Source organism: Bos indicus x Bos taurus, chromosome 27, assembly GCF_003369695.1.
Source record: "Bos indicus x Bos taurus breed Angus x Brahman F1 hybrid chromosome 27, Bos_hybrid_MaternalHap_v2.0, whole genome shotgun sequence".
Lineage (NCBI taxonomy): Eukaryota > Metazoa > Chordata > Mammalia > Artiodactyla > Bovidae > Bos > Bos indicus x Bos taurus.
The window spans coordinates 2876422-2894450 of NC_040102.1; the positions used below are offsets into that span (position 1 = coordinate 2876422).

Sequence of the window (18029 nt, forward strand, 5' to 3'; positions counted from 1 at the left end):
AATCGGGAAAGCAGGCATATTAACTGGCATCTTATAGACTCAGAATTTGAATGCCAAGTCCTTTTAAAATGGATGCAACTTAAACCCACTTGCAAGCAAAGAAAAAAAAAAAAAAAAGAGTTTGGAACATCAAGAAGTACTTTCTTCCAGTGAAGAGACTAAAAGAACAATGAAAAGTGAAAGTGGAGTTCTAAGGAGAAGTGTCATTTTGATTCAAAGTTTGCATCTGTCCTTTTCTCATTAATACCAAACCTGTGGCCCTCTTTTCAGTGGACACAGCTGACCCTCTGGTACGTGGCACTTTTAACACTTTGCCTTGTTTCTCTCTCCCCTTCCTTAATGTTTGTGATACGATTTTTCTGCATCCCATCTTATTACTCTCTGCCTTTCATCCTCTCCCAGCTTCCTCACCCTCCCTGGATACTGTGACTCACACACACCACCTGTGCAGGCGTCATATGGAAGCGAGGTGTCCACAGCCCCCACTGTCTCCCGTCCACTTCTGCCCTCCCTCTGAGCCACACTTTTCTGCCTGCCCACAAAATCACTGTGCTTTGCAACACAAAGACAATTAAAAATTGTCCAAACCTCTATTTCACTTTAAAAAACAAGTTGTGTTATAATAATAATACTTTAGCTGAATGGGATTAAGAACTACAAACACTGTTATCAGATTTCTTATGTATACATCATAAAGCATGCAAACACATTGTCAGCCTCAGAAATGAATATGCAATAGGTTCTCTGAAAAGGCTCTTTAGAAATGTAAATAAATAAAAAAGAAAACATCAGAGTGGAATTAAAAATAAAATGTTTAATGCAAAATGCTTCCCCTACCAGAGTATTATATTCTTAAAAGGTACTACAAGGATAAAACATTTCAACTAGGTTATCCTACTAAGTAGAGTAAACACTAATTTTATGAGCCTGGTTTACTCTTATCTAATACTTATCTAATATGCTGAAAAGCATATTGGATATAAAATAGCAGACATTTTTAGAAGGTAAGTTCTGTGAATGCTTTGTAAAAATTATCCATTCATTTAAATTATTTACGGAGCACTTAATAAGGACAGAAATATCTTTAAGCACTAAAGAAACTGGGTTGAAATAATAGATTTGGGGAACTTCCAAGCACAGGAAGGGCTTCCCATGTAGCTCAGCTGGTAAAGAATCCACCTGCAATGCAGGAGACCCTGGGTTGATTCCTGGGTTGGTAAGATCCACTGGAAATGGGATAGGCTAGCCACTCCAGTGTTCTTGGGCTTCCCTGGTGACTCAGCTGGTAAAGAATCTGCCTGCAATGCGGGAGACCTGGGTGTGATCCCTGGGTTGGGAAGATCCCCTGGAGAGGGGAACAGCTACCCACTCCAGTATTCTGGCCTGGAGAATTCCATGAACTGTATAGTCCATGGGGTCGCAAAGAGTTGGACACAACTGAGTGACTTTCACAGTATAGTACAAACACAGGAAGGAAATTTCAGGTGGCTGATATTCCCATAAGCGTTCTAGTGGGCCACCCACCTGAACCACCTCAACCCCTAACGTAGCCGCTTAGTAATTTATAACCCAAATTGAGGCCCTACTCGGCCTCAGGTACAGGACTCAAGCTGAAGCTCTGAAGCTAGACAAAGCCAGGAGCATTGAAGATGAATCAAAGGAACGTTCATAGGTTGTTTCTCAGGAATTGTAGCAAAGTCTCTTGATGAGACAAGAAGGACACTAAGATCAATAGGAATAGGTCATCTGGGGATACTAAAATGTAGAAACGCAGTGGTACAAACAATAAAGAACATTTCCTTTATAATCACAGGGAATTTTCCTTCATTTCCCCCTCCCTCCCTTCTTTCCCTCCTTCCATCCTCTCTTCTTTCTTTCTCTCTCTCAATTTTTGATCAGTGGTAAATATATACAGTATACATTGTACAATGAAAAATTTTGGATTAGGAACAAGAATAATGACTTTCCCACCTAGAAATACCCAGATTCAAACTAACACAGAGGTAGTGTAAAGGTAAGTCATAGTGATATTAGAACAACAATGACCTTATTGTTATTAAAATGAAGTGAAAGTGAAGTCGCTCAGCCTGTCCGACTCTTTGAGACCCCATGGACTGTAGCCTATCAGGCTCTTCTGTCCATGGGATTTTCCAGGCAAGGATACCGGAATGGGTTGCCATTTCCTTCTCCAGAGGATCTTCCTGACCCAGGGGTTGAACCCAGGTCTCCCGAATTACAGGCAGAAGCTTTACCATCTGAGCCGCTAGGGTCCTATCTTCAGTCGTGTCCGACTCTGTGCGACCCCATAGACGGCAGCCCACCAGGCTCCCCTGTTCCTTGGATTCTCCAGGCAAGAACACTGGAGTGGGTTGCCATTTCCTTCTCCAATGCATGAAAGTGAAAAGTGAAAGTGAAGTCACTCAGTCATGTCCGACTCTTAGCGATCCCATGGACTGCAGCCTACCAGGCTCCTCTGTCCATGGGATTTTCCAGGCAAGACTACTGGAGTGGGGGTGCCATTGCCTTCTCCAATTCAAATAAAAGAGGGGTTCAAAACCTTCAGTAGGTTATTTCTCTCACAATATAACACCAAAACCAATTTGCATGTAAACTTAGTTTGAAGATGATGTTTATTTCATTAAAATCAAATGGTCATTGTGTGAATATTGGAGTGGAAAGAACTTCTGTCTTATTGATGATTGTATTTCAGTGTATGAAAGACTGATCTCATGCACAGATTTACAACCATAACTATTCTACATAACTTTCCTTAGTGGGAATTATTCTAAATATTTTTTTGCATCATTTTGATCTTAAAGTGAATTTCAATCATGTTGAAATGAGTATGCATTCATAATAATTTTTTAAGTTAAATCTTTTCAATAAATTTATTTGAATTTGTGCCTTCAATTTAAGGATTTCCTATTAATCCTGAAGGAATTGTTTTATGTGCCACTTGTTTTGCTCTTTGTGTTAACAATGCCATTCTAGACTTATGAAGTAATGTATATTAAATGTATATACTTCATATAGTGAAAAGTGTTAGTCACCCAGTCGTGTCCAGCTCTTTGTGGCCCCATGGACTGTAGCCCACCAGGCTACTCTGTCCATGGGATTCTCCAGGCAAGAATACTAAAGTGGGTTGCCATTTCCTTCTCCAGGGGATCTTCCCAACCCAGGGATCAAACTCAGGTCTCCTACATTGTAGGCAGATTCTTTACTGTCTGAGCCACCAGGGAAGCCCTCTCATATGGTAGATAATCTAATATAAATAGCATATTCTCTTAATTTTAGGTCTTCAGAACATTGTCATTAAACTGAACGTAGAGTGGTAACATCTACTTTAAATTAGTCTAATTTCCTAAATGCTAATATAAGTATTCAGGAACAATTTATATAAATAGCACACAATTCTTGAAATAACATGCAAGTTGTTCCAGTTCTAGGAACTCAGTGCTAAATATTCATAGCAACTGATTTCTGTGGCATAGCAGGGAGGTTTAGGGAAGTAAAATGATTTCTATTTTCTCCTATAGCTGTTTGAGAAGTGAGAAGTGGATAATGAAGACTATTACAGAGAGGACCTTTTTTTGTTGATTTCTTGTGTAGGTGCTGTGACAAAAATAATATAATATTGGGCTCTAGTCTAGTACATTACCCTGACCTTTTTTTTTTCTTTTTTAATTTGGAAAACAGGTCACTTGCTCTGTGGATATCTGGAACTCCATGTAGCATTCAAATCTTTGAAACACAGTAGGTTTTCTCTTTACCAACCAAACCGTGAATCAGTCCCTTTGGATCTCCCACTGTAGGAGAAAGGCAATGCTCACATGATAAAACAGATAACAGGAAAGCAGTGCTGTTTTTATTAACAGCATGGGCTTTTCAAACAAGTGCAAATCAATTACAAACTCTATTATATTAATTCCCTTAACACTCTCATAAAAAATATCAGTAAATATCTTGAGTTACCAATATGCAATAGAAGTAGGGAGAAAAATCATACAGCACAAAATAACATTCCCAAGTGGACTATAAAATGTTAACTTCTTTAGAGAGACAATGTCATATGAATCTAAAATATGAAAATAAAATTTCCAAGTCAGAGCCTGTCTTGATTGTGTAATCTAAAAGAATAGTCATAATTTCAAACTTGTAAGAGCAAAACCAAGTCACACGGTGTTCATTTTGAACAATACACTAATAATCAAGTTTTATTCAGGACTGACTGTATGCTCATCAATGTGCCCCTGGAAATAAGATATATTATCAACATACCTACCTGACATTTTATAGCTCATCTGTAAATACCTTCATCTGTATTCTTTGATTTAATAACACAAGATGAATCTAAGGTAGTGGTTAGGAGTTTGGGCTCCGGAGTCGGAATATTTAAGATATTCGGATATGTATGAGCCATGGGGTGTTGTATACATTCCTTTACCTCTGGGTTTGTCTGTTACCTCATTTGTAGGAGAGCATGGTTCTAATGTCAACTTCATGGGATTGTTAAGAAGATTAAACGAACCAGCGATCTGTATGGCGCCTGACACCCCACAAGTGCTCCACCAATCTGGTCTCTTGTGGTGGTTGTTCATTTGTTAAGACTCCAGGAGAGGCTTTTTGTACACCAGGCTGTCTGCAAGGTGAAGCTCAGCCATTCAGTCTGGGATCAGCCAAGTCTGACTTTATTAAGAGACCCTGAAGCAGAAGTCTTCTGTAAGCAGTTATAAGACACATGGCTAAGATGCCACAGAAAGGATGGGATTCAGCCATGCCTTTGATGCCACTGAGATAAAGCTTTGTTCAAACTTCACTGACTGTAAATCTCCAGCCATCAGATGGGTCAAGGAATCAGTTTATATCTCAAAATTAAAATACCTTTATACAAAGAAGGGTTTCCCCTCCAGTTCCATGTTAATCACTTGAATCAATTCTCTTCCAAAACTGTGATAGTCTGTACAAATGGAAACTAGTCAGAAAGTAAGATGGCTTAATATTCCCTAGGGTATGATTTGCAAAATATCTTACTGGGGTCATGTTGATGGGGGTCAACAGCACTGAATTTTTCTCCCCATGAGGAAAAATCAACTAAGGTAAGAAATCTGATTCTTACTTGCCTTGTATTATTTTACCTGCCACTACACCAGTTCAATGAAAATAGAAAAATCAAGACCATTTTCTCTCTTATCTTTATATGAGGAATGGCTGGACCTTCATCTCACCACAGTGCTGAATATAGATTTCTAACTAAGATACCCAGATTCACAAGGAAAATAGGGAGCCCGATTCTAGCACCATTAGAACTATCCACAAAGCTTATGGAAAGAGTCAGGGTCAAAGTAGGCAAGAACTTGTCATGAAGGCAACACAACACACACTCTGAGGACTAAATTTCCATGACTAAAAGTCCACAAAAATATTATATTTAACTTAAATGGGAAGGAAATCCAAAATAGAGGGAGTATGTATATATATGTATATATATATGAATAGCTGTATAGTAGAAACTAACACTACTATATATATAACTTTATATAAACTTACAAATAAACAACACTATATTTGTAAAGCAAATAGGGAGTGAAAGTTGTTCAGTTGTGTCCAACTCTTTATGACCCCATAGGCTGTAGCCCACCAGCCTTCTCTGCCCATAGGATTCTCCAGGCAAAAATACTGGACGGGTTGCCATTCTCTTCTCCAGGGGATCTTACCAACCCAGGGATCAAACCCAGGTCTTCTGCATTGTAGGCAGATTCTTTACAATCTGAGCCACTGGGGAAAACAACTATATGCCAATAAAAACTTTAAAAAAAAAGGATTAAAAAATAAAATACTATATTTAATCAGGATTTTATTTTGTTTATCTATGCATCAAATAATTCAGTCTTTTTTTAAAAAAGGTACCTTTTCTACTTGTGTTTGATTATTTGGGATATTAATATACACAAACACATGCAGATGAATATACACACACTATTTTCCCTCCAACACACATATCTGTACACATACATATAGGGCTGTGCTTAGTCACCCAGTCATATCCAACTCTTTGTGATCCCATGGATTATAGCTTGCCAGGCTCCTCTGTCCATGGAATTCTGCAGGCAAGAATACTGGAGTGGGTTGCCATGCCCTCCTCCAGGGAATCTACATATATGTATAAAGTTACCCATCTGACATTTTAAAATTACATCCAAGGAACATATACAATCTAAGGGGTTAACAATACTTAGAAAAATAATTTTCTACTTGGTTTGAAATTTAACATCCTGAATACTAATAATTGTACTTAAAATTACTGCAACAATATTAGTTTGTGTGTATCCTTTACTTATGTATTGTTTTGACCAAATAAGATATAATTTGTTAAGGGAAATAATCAGTATCTTGTTTGTTTGTTACCAAACTTAATTTTAATCAAATAATTGACTCAACAGGGTTCTAAATAACCCCTGGGGGAAATATTGTGAAAAGTCACTTAAATGGAATAAACACAAAGTCTCAGGCTGTGTGGAAACAAGGCTATAGATCTTATCTAAAATGAATTAAAGTGAGCACTGAGGTACGAGGTATTTATCGAAGGAAGCAGCTTGATATCTGAAATGTCTCTTAGAGCAACCCTAGAAATGCTGTGAAAATCAGGCAGAGACTCAGCTTCTCTCTATGAATTCAGTGTTGAGATTCTGAAGGTTTGCTTTTTACCTTTGTTTTATTCGGCATGCTGGAAAGAGCTCCTGCTTCTATACCTTACTCTCCTTTCTTTAGAATCATTCTCTTCACTCCTCTCTCTCGACCTCATAAGAACAGATTGAAGAATACGCCTCAAAAACCATTAAATTATGTCAATGAAATATCTGTTCATATAAAAGTATATATTGGTGCTGCTTTAGTAATGCAGACATTGAAATTCAAATGACAGAGAAGGTTAGCATGGACCCTAAAGAAGGATGATGTTCAAATTCATGAGGCATTTCATATTTATGTCAAATATTTGTTGTTGTTTAGTCTCTAAGTCCGGAGAAGGCAATGGCACCCCACTCCAGTACTCTTGCCTGGAAAATCCCATGGATGGAGGAGCCTGGTGGGCTGCAGTCCATGGGGTCTCGAAGAGTCGGATACAACTGAGCGACTTCACTTTCACTTTTCACTTTCATGCATTGGAGAAGGAAATGGCAACCCACTCCAGTGTTCTTGCCTGGAGAATCCCAGGGATGGGGGAGCCTGGTGGGCTGCCGTCTCTGGGGTTGCACAGAGTCAGACATGACTGAAGTGACTTAGCAGGAGCAGCAGCAGTTTCTAAGTCAAGTCTGAATCTTTGTGAACCAATGGACTGCAGCACACCAGGCTTCCCTGTCCTTCCCTATCTCCAGAGTTTGCTCAAACTCATGTCCATTGAGTCAGGGTTGCCATCTAACCATCTCATCCTGTCACCCACTTCTCCTGCCCTCAATCTTTGCCAGGTTCAAGGTCTTTTCCAATGGGTTGGTTCTTCACATCAGGTGGGCAAATTATTGGAGCTTGCTTCAGTATCAGCCTTTAAATGAATATTCAGGGCTGATTTCCTTTAGGATTGACTGGCTTGATCTCCTTACTGTCCAAGGGACTCTCCACAGTATTCTCCAGTATCACAATTCAAAAGCATCAATTCTTCAGCTCTCAGTCATTTCTACGGTCCAACTCTCACATCTATACATGACTATTTGGAAAAACAGCTTTGATTATATGGACCTTTGTTGGCAAATTTAGGTCTCTGCTTTTTAATATGCTGTCAGGCTTGTCATAGCTTTTCTTCCAAGGAGTAAGTGTCTTTTAATTTCATGGCTGCAGTCACCATATGCAGTGATTTTGGAGCCCAAGAAAACAGTCTGTCACTGTTTTCACTTTTCCCCCATTTTTGCCATGAAGTGATGGGACAGAATGTCACGATCTTAGTCTTTTGGATGTTGAGTTTTAAGCCAGCTTTTCATTCTCTTCTTTTCACCTTCATCGAGAGGTTCTTTAGTTCCTCTTCACTTTCTGCCATTAGTGTGATATCATGTGCATACCTGAGGTTGTTAATCTTTCTCCTGGCAATCTTGATTCCAGCTTGTGATTCATCCAGCCCAGGATTTCACATGATGTACACTGCATAGAAGTTAAATAAGCAGAGTGACAATGTACAGCCTTGACATACTCTTTTCCCAATTTTGAACCAGTCCATTGTTCCATGTAAGTTTTTAACTGTTGCTTCTTGATGTGCATACAGGTTCCTCAGGAGACAGGTAAGGTGGTCTGATAGTCACATCTCTTTAAGAATTTTCAACAGTTTTTTGTGATCTACACAATCAAAGGCTTTAGCACGGTCTCAATTAAGCAGAAGTAAATGTCTTTCTGGAACTCTCTTGCTTTTTCAATGATCCAATGGTTACTGACAATTTGATTTCTGGTTCCCATTTCTATTCTAAATCCAGCTGTACATCTTCAGGTCCATTGTTCACATACTGTTGAAACCTAGATTGAAGGATTTTGAACATTACATAACTAGCATGAGAAATGAGCACAACTGTGCAATAGTAGGAACATTCTTTGGCATTGCCCTTCTTTGGGATTGGAATGAAAACTGATCATTTCCAGTCCTGTGGCCACTGCTCAAATTTCCAAACTTGCTGGTATATTGAGTCCAGCAATTTAACAGCATTATCTTTTAGGATTTGAAATAGCTCAGCTGGAACTTCATCACCTCCACTAGCTTTGTTCCTGGTAATGCTTCCTAAGGCTCTCTTGACTTCACATTCCAGGATGTTTGACTCTAGGTGAGTGACTACACCCTCATGGTTTTCAGGGTCATTAAGACTTTTTTTGTATAGCTCTTCTGTGTAGTCTCGCTACCTCTTCTTAATCTCTTCTGCTTCTGCTAGGCCCTTGCTTTTCCTGTCCTTTAGTGTGCCCCTCTTTGCATAAAATGTTCCCTTGGTGTCTCCAATATTCTTGAAGAGATCGCTAGACTTTCCCATTCTATTATTTTCTTCTATTTCTTTGCATTTTTCACTTAAGAAGGCTCTCTTATCTCTCCTTGCTATTCCCTGGAACTCTGCCTTCAGATGGGTGTATCTTTCCCTTTCTCTTTTGCCTTTTTCTTCTCTTCTTTTCTCAGCTATTTATAAGGCCTCCTCAGACAACCACTTTGCCTTCTTGCATCTCTTTTTCTTTGGGATGATTTTGGTCACCACCTCTTTACAATGTTATGAACCTCCGTCTGTAGTTCTTCAGGCACTCTATCTACCAGATCTAAACCCTTGAACTATTAGTCATCTCCACTGCATAATCATAAGAGACTTGATTTAGGTCACAGCTGAATGGTCTACTGGTTCCCTACTTTCTTCCATTTAAGCCTGAATTTTGCAATGAGGAGCTCATGATCTGAACCAGGTCAGCTCCATGTGTTGCTTTGCTGGAGTGTATAGAGGTTCTCCATATTCAGCTGTAAAGAATATAATCTATCTGATTTCAGTATTGACCATCTGGTGATGTCCATGTGTAGTGTCTTCTCTTGTGTTGTTGGAAGAGTGTGTTTGCTATGACCAGAGGGTTCTCTTGACAAAACCCTGTTAGCCTTTGCCCTTCTTCACTTTGTACTCCAAGGCCAAATTTGCCTATTACTCCAGGTCTTTTGAATTCCTACTTTTTCACTCCTATCCTGTACGACAAAAACAGCATATTTTTGTGGTGTTAGTTCTAGAAGGTCTTGTAAGTCTTCATAGACCTGGTCCACTTCAGTTTCTTTGGCATTGGTGGTTGGGGTACAGACTGGGGTAAAGTCTAGGAGAGGACTTTACTTTCACCACCAGATGCGTCCACAGCTGAGTGTAGTTTCTGCTTTGGCTCAGCCTCTCCATTCTTTCTGGAGATATTTCTCTGATCTTCCCTAGTAGCATATTGGACACCTACTGACCTGGGAGGCTCATTTCCAGTGTCATATCCTTTTTGTCTTTTCATACTGTTCATGGAATTCTCAAGGTAAGAATATTGGAGTGGCTTCCCATCTACTTCTCCAGTGGTCCATGTTTTGTCAGAACTCTCCACCATGGCCTGTCCATCTTTGGCGGCCCAGCATGGTAGGGCTTGTAGCTGTATTGAGTTACATAAGGCCATGTGATCATTTTGGTTAGCTCTCTCTGATTGTGGTTTTATTCTAGAGCCTATAGAATTCTACTTCATGTTTTTTCTGTCTGCCCACTGATGGAGGGGGATGAGGCTTGTGTAGACTTCCTGACGGGAGGGGCTGGCTGTGGGGAAAGTTGGATCTGGCTCTGCTGGTCAGGGCTCTGCTCAATAAACTTTTAATCCAATTGTCTGCTGATGGGTGGGGCTCTGCTCCTTCCCTGTTAGTTGTTTGGACTGAGGCAATCCAGTCCTGGAGTCTACAGGCTGTATGGCAGGGCTAATGGCGACCTGCAAGATGGCTTGTGCCAACACACACCTCCCAGGACTGCTGCTGCTGTCCCTGCAGCAGGCCACTGCCAGCCCATACCTCCACAGGAAACCCTCAGACACTGACAAGCAGGTCTAGCTCAGTGTCTTGTGGGGTCGCTGCTCCTTTCCTGTGGGTCCTGGTACACACATGGTTTTGTCTGTGCCCTCCAAGAGTCTCTGTTTCCCCAGTCCTGTAGAAGTTCTGTAATCAAATCTCACTGTCCTCGAAATTCAGATTCCCTGGGAGTTCCCAGTTCCTTTGCCAGATCCCCAGGTGGGAAAGTCTGATGTGATGCCTAGACTGTTATCAAATATATTCAGCAAAAAAATAAAAAGATAAGGTGCATGATCAGCAGCTTATCTATCTGTTGAGAAAATGAATGAATGTCCAGGTGAATAAAGTTAGTTGAAATCCCAAGGCTTAGTTTCCTCCAGGGCAAATGGAAACAACAATGGCACCCTCCCTACATACATGACAAGTTTTCCAGGATGCCAAGCAGCTGTAGGCACAACAACATTTCACAAAATCTCAGGTATGATATAGTTATTCCATGAAGATTACAAGGATCACCACTGACAGGAACAATCACCTTCTAAAACTCTCCTAGGATTTTTATTTCATGAGAATGAATAGTTCAAATTCTTGCCAAATATTAGTTTTATGAGTCTTTCTTTATATCTAGTATTTTCTTAAAACATAGCAAGGTTCTGAATCTTCTAAAAGGAAAACACTGATGCACTTACATATTTTCCTAAAATTGTATCAGGTACTTCATTTAGAAGAAATGTGTTTCAATCAGGCCAGGGCCAAGTAAGGTGCTGAAGGCCATAGAAAGAGTGCAGGCTCCCTGCTGCCCTTCTCTGTGTGCTCCTCTTTAGTTTATTCTCATTTCTTAGAGAGCCATGCTTGTCAGGAAAATAACTTGCTCATAAATGAACTGAAATCAATGCAAGGTTGACAGTAAGCATTATCACCATTACTATTATTTTCTTTTGCATTGCAACCTAAAAGATGGCACTGGGGAAGAGAATACCTTTACACAGATTTTAAACCACAGTTTCCACAAAGTAAGAGCCCTAGAGAAGAGACCGTTTGCTGTGTCAGTCTCTGTCCAAACATCAGCACATGCACAGCTTTGTCTACTGATGTTGGGCTGTGTCTCCCACACCTCAGAAGATGGGATCTGCCATTCTAAATGCTTTGTTACAACACACGGCCAGCTTGTACAGGATGTTGCATTCTGGTTTTGGGCATTTACAAAGCATTCTATTTTTTTCTGGTGCTTTTGAAATCATGTATTTTTACTTCGTGTATATAAAACAAACTTTTCAGCTTGTATAAAGGATTTATTTTCATTCTTTCCTTATGGCACCGATTACACCAGAAAGTTTATGATAATACATTTTTAGCTTCACTGTGTTTTTGATGAGAATGAAAATACAATCATTCAACAATAAAAATACAATTGGTTAAGTAAAACCAGAAGAAAAAAAATAATAAGGAAAACTTTTTTCAGTGATTTTTATTATTCCACAAGCATTGCAATCAAATATGTATTTAAAAAATCTCAATCTAGAATAAATTTTACTAAGGACAAGATTTCTTACAATGTTTGTAGAAACTGACAGAAATCAGACAGAACAGATCCTGATGTGCTCACGTTGTTGCTGTTCAGTTTCTAAGCAAGTGTTTGTTACCCGCATGGACTGCAGCACGCCAGGCTTCCCTGTCCTTCACTGTCTCCCATGGGTCACTCAAATGTATGTCCATTTAGTTGGTGATCTGCATGTCTGAGGTTCTGATATTTCTCCTGGGAATCTTGATTCCAGAAGATAAGTTCATAAAACTTACATAATGTTCATCTGTTCAGTTCAGTTGCTCAGTTGTGTCAGACTCTTTGAGACCCCATGGACTGAAGCATGCCAGGCTTCCCTGTCCATCGCCAAATCCCAGAGCTTGCTCAAACTCATGTCCATTGAGTTAGTGGTGGAATCCAACCATCTCATCCTCTGTCATCCCCATCTCCTCCTGCCTTCCATCTTTCCCAGCATCAGGGTCTTTTCCAATGAGTCAGTTCATCACATCAGGTGACCAAAGATTTGGAGCTTCAGCTTCAGTACCAGTCCTTCCAATGAACATTCAAAACTGACTTCCTTTAGGATTGACTGATTTGAGCTCCTTGCAGTCCAAGGGACTCTCAAGAATCTTCTCCCCAGAACCACAATTTGAAAGCATCAATTCTTTGGCACTCAGCTTTCTTTATGCTCCAACTCTCACATCCACACATGACTACTGCAAAAACCATAACTTTGACTATATGGACCTTTATTGGTAAAGTGATATTTCTGCTTTTTAATATGCTGTCTAGGTTTGTCATGGCTTTTCTTCCAAGGAGCAATTGTCTTTTAATTTCATGGCTACAGTCACCATCTGTAGTGATTTTGGAGACCAAGAAAATAAAGTCTGTCACTGTTTCCACTTTTCCCCCATTTATTTTCCATAAATTGATAGGACTGGATGCCATGATCTTAGTTTTTTGAATGTAGAATTTTAAACCAGCTTTTTCACTCTCCTATTTCACCTTCATCAAGAAGCTCTTTAGTTTCTCTTTGCTTTCTGCCATAGGCATGGTGTCATCTGCATATCTGAGGTTATTGATATTTCTCCCTTCAGTTGTGATTCCAGCTTGTGCTTCATCCAGTCTGGCATTTCATATGATGTATTGTGGAACTCTTGCTTTTTTGATGATCCAGTGGATGTTGTCAACTTGATATGTGGTTCCTCTAACTTTTCTAAATCCAGCTTGAACATCTGGAAGTTCACAGTTCATGTACTGTTGAAGCCTAGCTGGGAAAATTTTGAGCATTACTTAACTAGCATGTGAGATTAGTGAAATTGTGTGGTAGTTTGAACATTCTTTGGCATTGCCTTTCTTTGGGATTGAAATGAAAACGGACCTTTCCCAATCCCATGGCCAATGCTGAGTTTTCCACATTTGTTGGGATACTGAGTGGCAGCACTTTCACAGTATCATCTTTTAGTATTTGAAATGGGTCAACTGGAATTTCATCACTTCCACTAGCTTTCTTTGTAGTGATGCTTCCTAAGGTCCACTTGACTTTGCACTCCAGGATGTCTGGCTCTAGGTGTGTGATCACACCATCATGGTTATCTGGGCCATTAAGAACTTTTTTGTATAGTTCTGTGTATTCCTGCCAACTCTTCTTAATATCTTCTGCTTCTGTTGGTTCCATATCATTCCTATCCTTTATTGTGCCCATCTTTGCAGGAAATGTTCCTTTGGTATCTCTAATTTTCTTGAAGAGATCTCTAGTTTTTCCCATTCTATTGTTTCCCTCTATTTCTTTGCATTGATCACTTGGGAAGGCTTTCTTATCTGTCCCGGCTATTCTCTGGAACTCTGCATTCAGATGGATATATTTTTCCTTTTCTTCTTTGCCTTTCGCTTCTCTTCTTTTCTCAACTATTTGTGAGGCCTCCTCAGACAATCATTTTGCCTTTTTGCATTTCTTTTTCTTGGGGATGGCTTTGATCCATTGTACAGTTTGTAATTTTGTACAAACTGTCATTGTAACTCTGTCCATAGTTCTTCAGGCAGTGTATCTGCCTGACTTTGTACAACTGTTATTGTACTTTGTACAACTGTCTTTGTACAAAGATGGCTTTGTACCACTTTGTTGTACTTTGTACAACTTTGTACAGTTGCACTTTGTACAGCTTTATACAACTGTCATTGTACAGTTTGTAACTTTGTTACAACTGTCATTGTAACTCTATGTCCATAGTTCTACATAGTGTACAACTGTCTTTGTACAATAACTTTGTAACGCTGTGATTGTAACTTTGTAGAACTGTCATTGCACATTGTACATCTGTCTTTGTACATCTTTGTACAGTTGTACTTTGTACAATTTTGTACTACTAGCATTGTACAGTTTGCAAGTTTGTTACAACTGTTATTGTAACTCTCTCCATAGTTCTTTAGGCAGTCTATCAAATCTAATCCCTTGGATCTATTTGTCACTTCCACTCTATAATCACAAGGGATTTGATTTAGGTCATACCTAAATGGTCTAATGGTTTTCCCTACTTTCTTCAGTTAGGTGAATTTTGCAATAAGGAATTCATGACCTGAGTCGCAGGCAGTTCCTGGTCTTGTTTTTGCTGACTCTGGGATTTCTTTGGAAGGAATGATGCTAAAGCTGAAACTCTAGTACTTTGGCCACCTCATGCGAAGAGTTGACTCATTGGAAAAGACTCTGATGCTGGGAGGGATTGGGGGCAGGAGGAGAAGGGGACGACAGAGGATGAGATGGCTGGATGGCATCACTGACTCGATGGACGTGAGTCTGGGTGAACTCTGGGAGTTGGTGAGGGACAGGGAGGCTTGGCGTGCTGCGATTCATGGGGTCGCAAAGAGTTGGACACGACTGAGCGACTGATCTGATCTGATAGAGCTTCTCTATCTTTGGCTACAAAGAATATAATCAATATGATTTCAGTATTGACCACTTGGTGATGTCCGTGTGTAGAGTCATCTCTTGTGTTTTTGGAAGAGGATGTTTACTATGAGCAGAGTGTTCTCTTGGCAAAACTCTGTTAGCCTTTTCCCTGCTTCATTTTGTACCCCAAGGCAAAATGTGCCTGTTATTTACTCCAGGTATCTCTTGACTTCCTACTTTTGCCATCTAGTGCCCTATGATTAAAAGGACATCTTTTTCGGTGTTAGTTCTAGAAGGTCTTGAAGCTCTTCATAGAACTATTCAACTTCTGCTTCTTCAGCATTAGTGGCTGGGGCATAGTCTTGGGTTACTGTGATATTGAATGGTTTGCCTTGGAAATGAACTGAGATCATTCTGTCTGTTTTAGATTGCACTCAAGCACTGCATTTCATCCTCTTTTGTTGACTCTGATGGCTACTCTATTTCGTCTAAGGGATTCTTGCCCACAGTCATAGATATAACGGTCATCTAAATCAAACTAGCTCATTCTGGTCCATTTTAGCTCACCGATTGCTAAAATGTCAATGTTTACTCTTGCCATCTCCTGTTTGACCGCTTCCATTTTACCATGATTCATGGGCCTAACGTTCCAGGTTCCTATGCAATATTGTTCTTTACAGCATTGGATTTCCATCATCAATCACATCCATAACTTTGAGTTGTTTCACATTGGCTCAGTCTCTTCATTTTTTCTGGAGCTATTTTTCCACTCTTCTGCAGTAGCATCTTGGGCACCTATTGACCTGGGGAGTTCATCTTTCACTGTCATATTTTTTTGCCTTTTCATAATGTTCATGGGGTCCTCAAGGCAAGAATACTGAAGCAGTTTGCTATTCCCTTCTCCAAAACCCAAAATTTATCTATCAATTAAAGGATTTCAAGCCATAACTCAAGAATATAGGGAGAATCTTAAGATCTTCCTAATAACTCTTGCCCTCAAGGGCTGGCAAATAATTATCTTCTGTTCTTTAAATTATAGCATGTGTCAGCATTTAGAATATGCCCTTACATTCTGGTTACCATATCTCTGAAAGAGTGTGAAAAATTGAGTGTGAGAAACCAAGGCTAAATACTCAGGAAAGTTGCAAGCTGATTGCTAAAAATAGTCAATGTTAGTGATTAAATTATGTAAACTTAAAATTAAAGCAATTACATTAAAAATAGAGGTAATAACTACTGATATTTAATACACTCCTAATTATTTTACTGTATTTGACATTCTTCTGCACTCCTGAAGTATTGCCTAGTGGAAATATTACAAAAGGGAGGACTAATGCCCATCTCTTCCCAATGTCATATTCAGTGACTCTATGTGGATAGCTAGGCATTGGTCAGCTTGGAAGAGTTTAGACAAAGCAGACTAGAGAATGCTATAAATTAAGCTCTTCTACCCAACTGGCTATTAACCGTTTACCAGCATACAACTTGAGTTTAAGAGAACTAAAGAAAACACCCACTCCATTTCCAGAATCAGTTCCATAGAAGACTTTACCAGCCACTCCACTCCAAGAAGAGTCAATTATTTTTTCTCTTCTTTATCCTTATGCAGATAAATATCCCTTATCTTTATCCTTTTGTAGATAATGCAAAACTTGTATTTCAATTAAATTCTCTACTTCAGAACAACTTTGATTTATCCACTCCATCTTTTTCTTCTATTATCAACTATCTTCCCCTAAAGGAACACTCTTTACTGGACGAAAGAAGATGGGAATGAGTTTGAGGAGCAGGAAAGCTGCATCGATACACCAAACAGATCTACTGGGTACACACCTCTCTTTAAAGCATCCGTGCATAGTTAATGATGGTAATCCCTGGGACGTGGACCCAGACAGGCATGGATCAGCAAAGACAGAGCTCTTTCATTTTGTTCTCTTACTGAGTCTTTCACAAAATCACAAGTGAGCTGTTTATTCTGGGCACTGCATACTGCTTCTTTTCTAAAGTAATTATACATAATGGTGTGAAACTATCTGCCTGAAGGGAATTGAAAATTCTAACACCACTTCTTCCACGAGTACACATATGTGAGTGTCAGTGTTCTTCCAGATCGGGGGGCATTTGAGCACTGTGTCAAAGGACTGAAAGAAAGATTAAATATTTTAAAGCACTTTTTTGGATATCAATTTTGTGCTTTGTCTTTCTTCTACTGAAAATGTTTTCATACTCTCTTACTCTAATATATATAATGATTTTGTGAGATTGTCATCATTTTTCCTCATGAGATTATTGGGCAAGAAGTCTGATAAATTACCAAAAACCACACAACACATAAATTAGATTCAAAGCCAGGACTTCAGACTTCCAACTTATTGTTTGTTTGTTTTTCCTCAAATAAATTATATTTTCTTTACTTAGCTGGATATCAAAATATTTTGCCCCAAATCTTAATATGTACAGGATATTCATTGAATTTAAGCTAGAAGATTGCTTCATTTTACTTGATACTATTTATTGAGTTAATATGTGACAGATAGTACTAGGATACTATGTTTTAGAAAATTTAGAAAAATGTAAAGTTTGGTTTCACATGATTGAAAACCATGGTCTAATCTCATGTGAACATGCTTGAAATAATAGCATAAAGTTTATTCTATTTTAGTTTAATGATGACTTATTCTAAATATAGAAAACAACTTTAAAATTATATATTTTCTCTTCTTAATGACTCTTTCATACTTATTCATATCTAGATGTACATTTTGAAGTTTTATCTTTCTTGCCAAATGATGTGCATATATTCTATCCTCTTACTTGCCATCCAAAATCAGACGGCACTATCCTATTCCTATATTTTGATCTCTTTCAAGTCGTTTTGGATAATGACACAGATGTTAGAGTCATAACATTAGTGCAGCTAGGCAGAGCCACCCTCATTCTGAATAACACAGACCATATTTCATGCTGACTCTAGGATTTCCATCAAAACATTTATTACATTCACTATTTCTATATACTTTAAGCAGTTTCAGATTCTTTATTTGGATTCAAAGCAAGGGAGAGAAGAACTCGGCCAAATTTTATCCTTAAACTACCTTTGGAATAAAGTG

At 39.0% G+C, this 18029-nt stretch overlaps 1 protein-coding gene and 1 non-coding gene across 4 annotated transcripts in view; one reads left to right on the top strand and one right to left on the bottom strand.

Moving 5' to 3' along the window:
* The window catches only part of CSMD1 (CUB and Sushi multiple domains 1), a 2076272-nt gene that overhangs the window by 671408 nt on the left and 1386835 nt on the right, over positions 1 to 18029 (bottom strand). The window lies entirely within an intron of this gene.
* Positions 6884 to 6985, top strand: LOC113885111. Its single transcript, XR_003509151.1, has one exon. It is a non-coding gene; the product is annotated as a U6 spliceosomal RNA (small nuclear RNA).